We start from the raw sequence: 8,094 nt of genomic DNA on the forward strand, positions 1-8,094 counted from the left end.
TGGTATAGCTGGGACCTCAGGTAGTACTACGTTTAATTTTCTGAGGAACCTACAGACTGATTTCCAGAATGGTTGTACCAGTCTGCAATCCCACCAACAATGGAGGAGTGTTCCTCTTTCTCCACATCCTCACCAGCATCTGCTATTACCTGAGTTTTTGATCTTAGCCATTCTGACTGGTATGAGGTGGAATCTCAGAGTTGTTTTGACTTGCATTTCTCTAATGACTAAGGATGTTGAACATTTCTTTTTTTTAAGATTTATTTATTTATTATATGTAAGTACCCTGTAGCTGTCTTCAGACACCAGAAAAGGGCATCCTTATCTCATTACAGATGGTTGTGAGCCACCATGTGGTTGCTGGGAATTGAACTCAGGACCTCTGGAAGAGCAGTCAGTGCTCTTAACCACTGAGCCATCTCTCCAGCCACGAACATTTCTTTAGGTGCTTCTCGGTCATTCAATATTCCTCAGTTGAGAATTCTTTGTTTAGCTTTGTAGCCTATTTTTTAAAAGGGTTATTTGACTCTCTGGAGTCTAACTTCCCGGGTTCTTTGTATATATTGGATATCAGCGTCTATCGGATATAGGATTGGTAAAGATCTTTTCCCAATTTGTTGGTTGCCATTTTGTCTATTGGCAGTGTCCTTTGTCTTACAGAAGCTTTGCAATATTATGAGTTCCCATTTGTCGATTCTTGATCTTAGAACATAAGGCATTGGTGCTCTGTTCAGGAAATTTTCCCCTGTGCCCATGTGTTCAAGGCTCTTACCCACTCTCTCTTCTATTAGTTTCAGTGTATCTGGTTTTATGTGGAGGTCCTAGGTCCACTTAGACTTGAGTTTCATACATACCTCTCTGATCATGCCTTAAAACTCTACCTTAAGCCCCCTTCTCCACCGCTATTCGGGTCTAAAGTTGCCACCCTTCTGGTAGCAGTAAGAATAAATTCATTGGGGCTGGAGAGATGGCTCAGCAGTTAAAAGCACTGACTGCTCTTCCAGAGGTCCTGTGTTCAAGTCCCATCAACCACATGATGGCTCACAACCATCTGTGATGGGATCTGATGCCCTCTTCTGGTGTGTCTGAACAGTGACTGACGGTGTACTTGTAACATAAAATGAATAAATAAATCTTTAAAAGGAAGAATAAATTCATTTAATCTAAGTTTGAATTAAATTGATCCTAAGTATTTGGTTTCTCTAAGTGGATTTGAATGCTACAACCTCCCCCCCCCCACACTACTACTACTACTACTACTGCTACTACTACTACTACTACTGATAACAATAAAACTTTTAAAACATTACTAGTAATAATAAAATGTTCAAGGAAAAAATTGGGGGGTTGGGGATTTAACTCAGTGGTAGAGCGCTTGCCTAGAAAGCACAAGGCCCTGGGTTTGGTCCTCAGCTCTGGAAAAAAAAAATTGGGATTTTTGAGATAGTATTTCTCTGTATAGCCCTGGCTGTACTGGAACTTGACCAGGCTGGCCTCAAACTCACAGTCATTTGCTTGCCTATGCATTCTGAATGCTGGGATCAGAGGTGAGCCTCCACCACTACTGCTCAGCTAAGAAAATATTTTTTTTAAGGTTTATTTCTTTATTTTACATGAGTGCTTGGTCTGTGTGTATGTTTACACACCAGCAGAGGGCATTGGATTCCATTACAGACGGTTGTGAGCCACCATAGGGTTGCTGGGACTTGAACTTAGACTCTCCAGCAGAACAGATGATCCAGTGCTCTTAACCGCCATGTCACCTCTCCGGCTTCAAGAAAAAATATTTTTAAAGGCCTGCTACCTCTTCCACCAACTCAACAACACTGTTATAGGGAGTGACTCCCCAGAGGTAGGGGATTTAGCTCAGTGGTAGAGCGCTTGCCTAGCAAGTGCAAGGCCCTGGGTTCAGTCCTCAGCTCTGGAAAAAAAAAAAAAGAAAGAAAAAAAGAAAAACAGGGAGTGACTCCCCATTCAGGGTCCATAACTGAGTCCCTATTGTCTGCTACAGTTGCCAAAATCATTACAGTTCCACGCGCACCATTGCTAGCACTGCCAGACTTCCCCTCCCCGATCACACCATTATGATCTCCATATCCTGGTCCATCACCATGGTAGCTTCCTCTTCTAGAACCAGAACCACAACATGTTCAAGCCTCAAAACCGCAATGGTTGGGCTGGAGAGGTGGCTCAGTGGTTAGGAGCACTGACTGCTCTTCCAGAGGTCCTGAGTTCAATTCCCAGCAACCACATGGTGGCTCACAACCATCTGTAATGGGATCCGATGCCCTCTTCTGGTGTGTCTGAAGACAGCGACAGCGTACTTATATATAATAAATTAAATCTTAAAAAAAAAAACAACCCGGGGCTGGGGATTTAGCTCAGTGGTAGAGCACTTGCCTAGGAAGCGCAAGGCCCTGGGTTCGGTCCCCAGCTCCGAAAAAAAGAACCAAAAAAAAAAAAAAAAAAAAAAACCTGCAATGGTTGCGAGCATCACAACCATCTGTTATTACCTCCTTCCTCACCATGGCCTCCTCTTCTACCAAAGTTTCCACCACAACCAAATTATCTCCTCTGTCTCTTCTTTCACAGACCATGAAATCACCATACCTCCACGACCCCTTTGCGATCCTACAAAATTACTTCTTTAGTATAATTATATGTTAATAATGCAATGTAATAACTTGTCATGGTAGCTCACCAATTTAATCCTAGCACTTGGGACAGAGGAGCAAGTGGATCTCTGTGAGTTCCAGGACAGCCAGTGCCATATATATACTACCACTATTACTACTACTACTACTACTACTACTACTACTACTACCAATACTAGTATTTCTACTACTACTACCAATAATAATAATAATAATAATAATAATAATAATAATAGGATTGGGAGTGTAGCTCTGTGAACCAAGTGCTTACCTAACCTATGAAGTCTGAGCTTCGATTCCCAGCACAGCATGTACAGCATGACAGAGCACGACCACTACTCCTCAGCACTAGGAAGGTGGAGGTAGGAGAATCAGATGTTCCAGGTCATCCTCTAATGCATAGGGAGTTTTTTTTTAAAAGATTTATTTATTATATATAAGTACACTGTAGCTGTCTTCAGACACAGCAGAAGAGGGCATCAGATCTCATTACAGATGGTTGTGAGCCACCCTGTGGTTGCTGGGAATTGAACTCAGGACCTCTGGAAGAGCAGACAGTGCTCTTAACCACTGAGCCATCTTTCCAGCCCGGAATTTTTTTTAAAAAGATTTACTTATTTATTATGTATACAGTGTTCTGCTTACAGAGGAGGACACCAGATCTCATTATAGATGCTTGTGAACCTCCATTCATTTGCTGTGAATTGAACTCAGAACTTCAGGAAGAGCAGCCAGTGCTCTTAACCGCTGAGCCATCTCTCCAGCCTCCAGCATAGGGATTTTAATTAAGATTAGTCAAGGCTACTTCAAGCCCCACCTCAAGAAAATGTGTGGTACTTCTGAAAAATAATTTTACCAATTATATCATAATCAGAATTTACAAAAGGGGCAGGGCATTTAAATCCCAGCTCTAAGGAGGAAGAAGTGAGTTCTATAAGTCAGCCTTGTCTACATAGTGAATTTTAGGCCAGTCGGGTCTACATAGTGCAGAGACCATTTCATAAATAAAATAAAATAAAATAAAATAAAATAAAATAAAATAAAAATAAAATAAAATTCCACCTCTCCAACCTCCCCAAAACTAGAAAGATAAGTACTAGATGGGGGATGGTGTCAGGTCCAAAGTGTCCCAAAATGACAGTGCTACGGATACTGTCCTAAAGAGGAGGACTTCGGTCAGGTAAACACTAAGGTCATTATTATGTAAACAAGCCAAAAGGGTTCTGCTTACTAGAAAAATGGTTCTACTGAACACAAAAGGGTGTGGGGCCATGGCCTGGCTGTAGAGTACTTGCTTAGTATTACACACAAGGCACTATATTTCATGTCCAGCACTGGAAAAGGCAAAAGAATTGAATAGATATCTATTCAAAGTATAAACTTTACCTTAAGAGTTGTAAGATCATTGTATACTTTCTGTATCTCAGGATTGGTAAATTTAATGGGTGTGGCTTAAAATATCTATAAAATCTGTAACAAAAAGCTTAAAACTTATAAGGGAAGGGGGGGCTAGAGGGATGGCTCAGCGGTTAAGAGCACTGGCTACTCTTCCAGAGGTCCTGAGTTCAATTCCCAGCAACCACATGGTGGCTCACAACCATTTGTAATGGGATACGATGCTCTCTTCCTCTTCTGGTGTGTCCAAAGACAACTGTAATGTACTCCTATAAGTAAAATAAATCAATCTTTAAAAAACAAAACAAGAAAGTGCTGCCAGGCGGTGTCACATGATTTTAACTTCAGCATTTGGGAGGCAGAGTTCGAGGTATGCCAAGTCTACAGAGTGAGTTCTAGGACAGCCACCTCTATCTACACAGAAAAACCCTGTCTCAAAAATCAAAATAAAATAAAACCACAGAAAGTGTTAATAGTTTAAAAAAAACTATACTTTAGTAATCTTTTTTTTTTTTTTTTTGGTTCTTTTTTTTCGGAGCTGGGGACCGAACCCAGGGCTTTGCGCTTCCTAGGCAAGCGCTCTACCACTGAGCTAAATCCCCAACCCCTACTTTAGTAATCTTAATTGGCTACAGCATGTTTATATGTATCTTGGTTTCAACTTTAGTTTAAGAAAATATTTTTTGACCCAACTGGTAAGATATAATTGCCCACTTGAGCATACAAAGCCCGATACACATCCATCCTTTAAAAACCTTTACAACAACCTATAAAGGTTCAGCATGGAATCTTTTTTTTTCCGGAACCGAGGACCGAACGCAGGGCCTTGTGCTTACTAGGCAAGCGCTCTACCACTGAGCTAAATCCCCAACCCTCAGTGTGGAATCTTTTTTTTTTTTTTAAAGATTTATTATTATATTTATTAAGTACGCTGCAGCTATCTTCAGACACACCAGAAGAGGGCATCAGATCTCCTTACAGATGGTTGTGAGCCACCATGTGGTTGCTGGAAATTGAACTCAGGACCTCTGGAAGAACAGCTGGTGCTCTTAACCGCTGAGCCATCTCTCCAACCCCCTCAGTGTGGAATCTTAACGTCACCTGCCATATTGTCCTGCCACGGCTTCCAGAAAATATTTTTTAAAAGAAAAAGAAAAAACAGGGTGTGTTCCTGGTGGGCTCATCTTACAATAAATGCAGCACCATGTGACTCCGCCGCCATCTTGGTTAAGGTAGCCGCGTGGTAATGAAAGGAAAATTATACAGATTTAAGGTTTAAAAATATGAAGTTAAAAGAGTATGTTTCAACTCAGGACTAAACACTGTGAAAAGCAAGTCCAGGCAGCCCCGCCCTGCCGCTAGAACTAACAGACCATAAAAGGAAAGGAATGCAGAACAGACCAGGAGTACCGGATCTGACTCATAGGCCACCTGGCAGGAAGAGATAAGCCCCCAGCCCCCGACATCCAGGACGCCCCAAACCTGCCAATGTGTGTAGCTATACCTTATTACCTCATCATGTGAAATAGCCAATCATATGTGAACATGTCTATGTGCCTCGTTTGAATCCACCAATCCCCGTAACTATGCATCTGCTTCTGTACGCCCGCTTCTGCTTCCCCAATCCCTATAAAAGCCCCATGCTGGAGCTGCTGGGCGCGCAAGTCCTCCGAAGAGACTGTGTGCCCGCAGGTACCTGTGTTTTCCAATAAACCCTCTTGCTGATTGCATCCGAGTGGACTCGGCTCGGTCATTGGGCGCTTGGGACTCCTCCTGAGGGAAAGGTCCTCTCTGGGGGTCTTTCAGTAAAAACCAACTATGGCAGCACCCATAAAGCTCCTACTGAGCCCTCTGTTTATCACTGCATTGAAACAGGGTGCACACTGGAGAAGACCACGCAGACACAGTCTATACCCAACTGAAAGTCTTTATTCCAGCCAGCTGGAACTACACACAGGTATTGGGCGGCCCAAGAGTGGCACCAAGTGTTTAGAGTGAGGGTTTTTTAAAGACAAAAAAGCACATCGTGGTATCTCACTGCAAGACGCAGATGGTTTTGCGCAAGCAAGCGGTTTAGCAGAAATTAAGATAAGTTACCTGGGTCATCTTGGCCCTGGGTTCCTAGAATAGAGTTGGGTAATTTTCCACACGGGTTCCCATCAAGGAGATGGAATACTAGTTAAACCTAAAATGGCCTCAGCGAGAATTCAAGATGGCAGCAAGAGAGACGGCTCGGAGGTTGAGAGCACTTACTGCTCTTCCAGAGATCCTGAGTTCAATTCCCAGCAACCAACGGTGTCTCACAGCCATCTAGAAGGAGATCTGGTGCCCTCTTCTAGCATGCAGGTATATATGCAGGCAGAACATTGTTCATAAACAAACAAGCAAAGCTTTTAAAAAACAAAAAAGAATCCAAGCTGGAAGAACCTTCACATTGTCGTTCCCTGTTACCTCTTCCAGGAGGGCATAGCTGATCCTAAGGACCAATAGTTTAATTGAGCTTATTTTCTGCTTGATGTAGTTGGCCATAAAGTTGAAGACCTAGGGTCCTACTGTGAGCCCAATCAGGATAAGAATCAATGGTCCAGCTAGTGCTGATAGTAAGGCGGTCGGTCAGCCACCGGGCCAGATAAACAGAGATCGTATTTTTCTTTCAAAAGATAAGTCCCCGGGCTGGAGAGATGGCTCAGTGATTAAGAGCACTGAGGTCCTGAGTTCAAATCCCAGCAACCACATGGTGGCTCACAACCATCTGTAATGGGATCTGATGCCCTCTTCTGGTATGTTTGAAGACAGCAACTTTTATATAATAAATAAATCTTTAAAAAAAAAGAAAAAAAAAGATAAGTCCCCACATAAGTTCCTTTTATGCCCACATCTCTAAAAGTGGACAAAAAAGAACATGATTTATATGGATCATTGTTGCTCATTTATAGTCAGTTGATCATCCCTTCCCTGTGTCTGTTATTCTTAACTCACGAGTCCAGATGAGGGGATGGCAGAGGTTGTAGACGCCTGTCTCCATACAGAGAAAGGAAAATCAGGACCAGAGTATTCTACGTTAATGATTTCAAGTCTGTCTTATCTCTAAGGGTTTGAAGTCCAATCAATGGTCTATCTTTCATAGTCTTTACCAACCTTCTTTTTTTAAAAAAAGATTTATTTATTTTATGTATGGAAGTACACTGTCACTCTCTTCAGACACACCAGAAGAGGGCATCAAATTCCATTACAGATGGTTGTGAGCCATCATGTGGTTGCTGGGAATTGAACTCATGACCTCTGGAAGAGCAGTCAGTGCTCTTAACTGCTGAGCCATCTCTCCAGCACCCACCAACCTTCTTTAATTGGGAGTGATGAATCCAGGAGTGACACCAGCCACTTCCACAGCAGTTTTGGTGAGGAGGATAACTGAGTAGGGTCCCTTCCAGGCTGGTTCCAGAGCCCAGGTAAGGATCCTTTTTATCTAAACCAAGACTCCTGGCTGGAACTGTTAGGTGGGTCAGAAGTGGAAGAGGTCAGGATTCCCTTCACAGTCCAATCAATGGTCTAGTGAGCTTCCTGCAAGGCCTGCAAGAGCTTGAAGAGGGAGTGATTAGACATTTTTGTCAGGAGAATATCTCAGGGGGAGGTCTGGAGGTGGTCTCCCAAACATAATTTCAAAAGGAGCATTTTCCTCCCAGTAAGAAGTATACTGAGGGGTAGAGCAACGGCTCAACAGTTCAGCACACTGTCTGCTGCTCTTCCAGAGGTCCTGAGTTCAGTTCCCAGCAACCACATGGTGGTTCACAACCATCTATATTAGGATTTGATGCCCTCTTCTGGCATGCAGGTGTATATGCAGATAGAGCACACATGTACATTAAATAAATAAATAAGGGGAAAAGAAGAGACACTGAGCCCTAAGCATGTCAAAAGGGAGGAGGTTAGCCCAATTTTTGCCATTTTCCAGGTCCAATTTCCTCAGAGTCTCCTTGAGAGGTTTGGTCATCCCTTCTGACAGACACCTCTGTGGCCTATTCACACAGTATAATTTCCAATTGAT

The sequence above is a fragment of the Rattus norvegicus genome, chromosome 5, assembly GCF_021556685.1.
Source record: "Rattus norvegicus strain SHRSP/BbbUtx chromosome 5, alternate assembly SHRSP_T2T, whole genome shotgun sequence".
NCBI classification, from domain to species: Eukaryota; Metazoa; Chordata; class Mammalia; order Rodentia; family Muridae; genus Rattus; species Rattus norvegicus.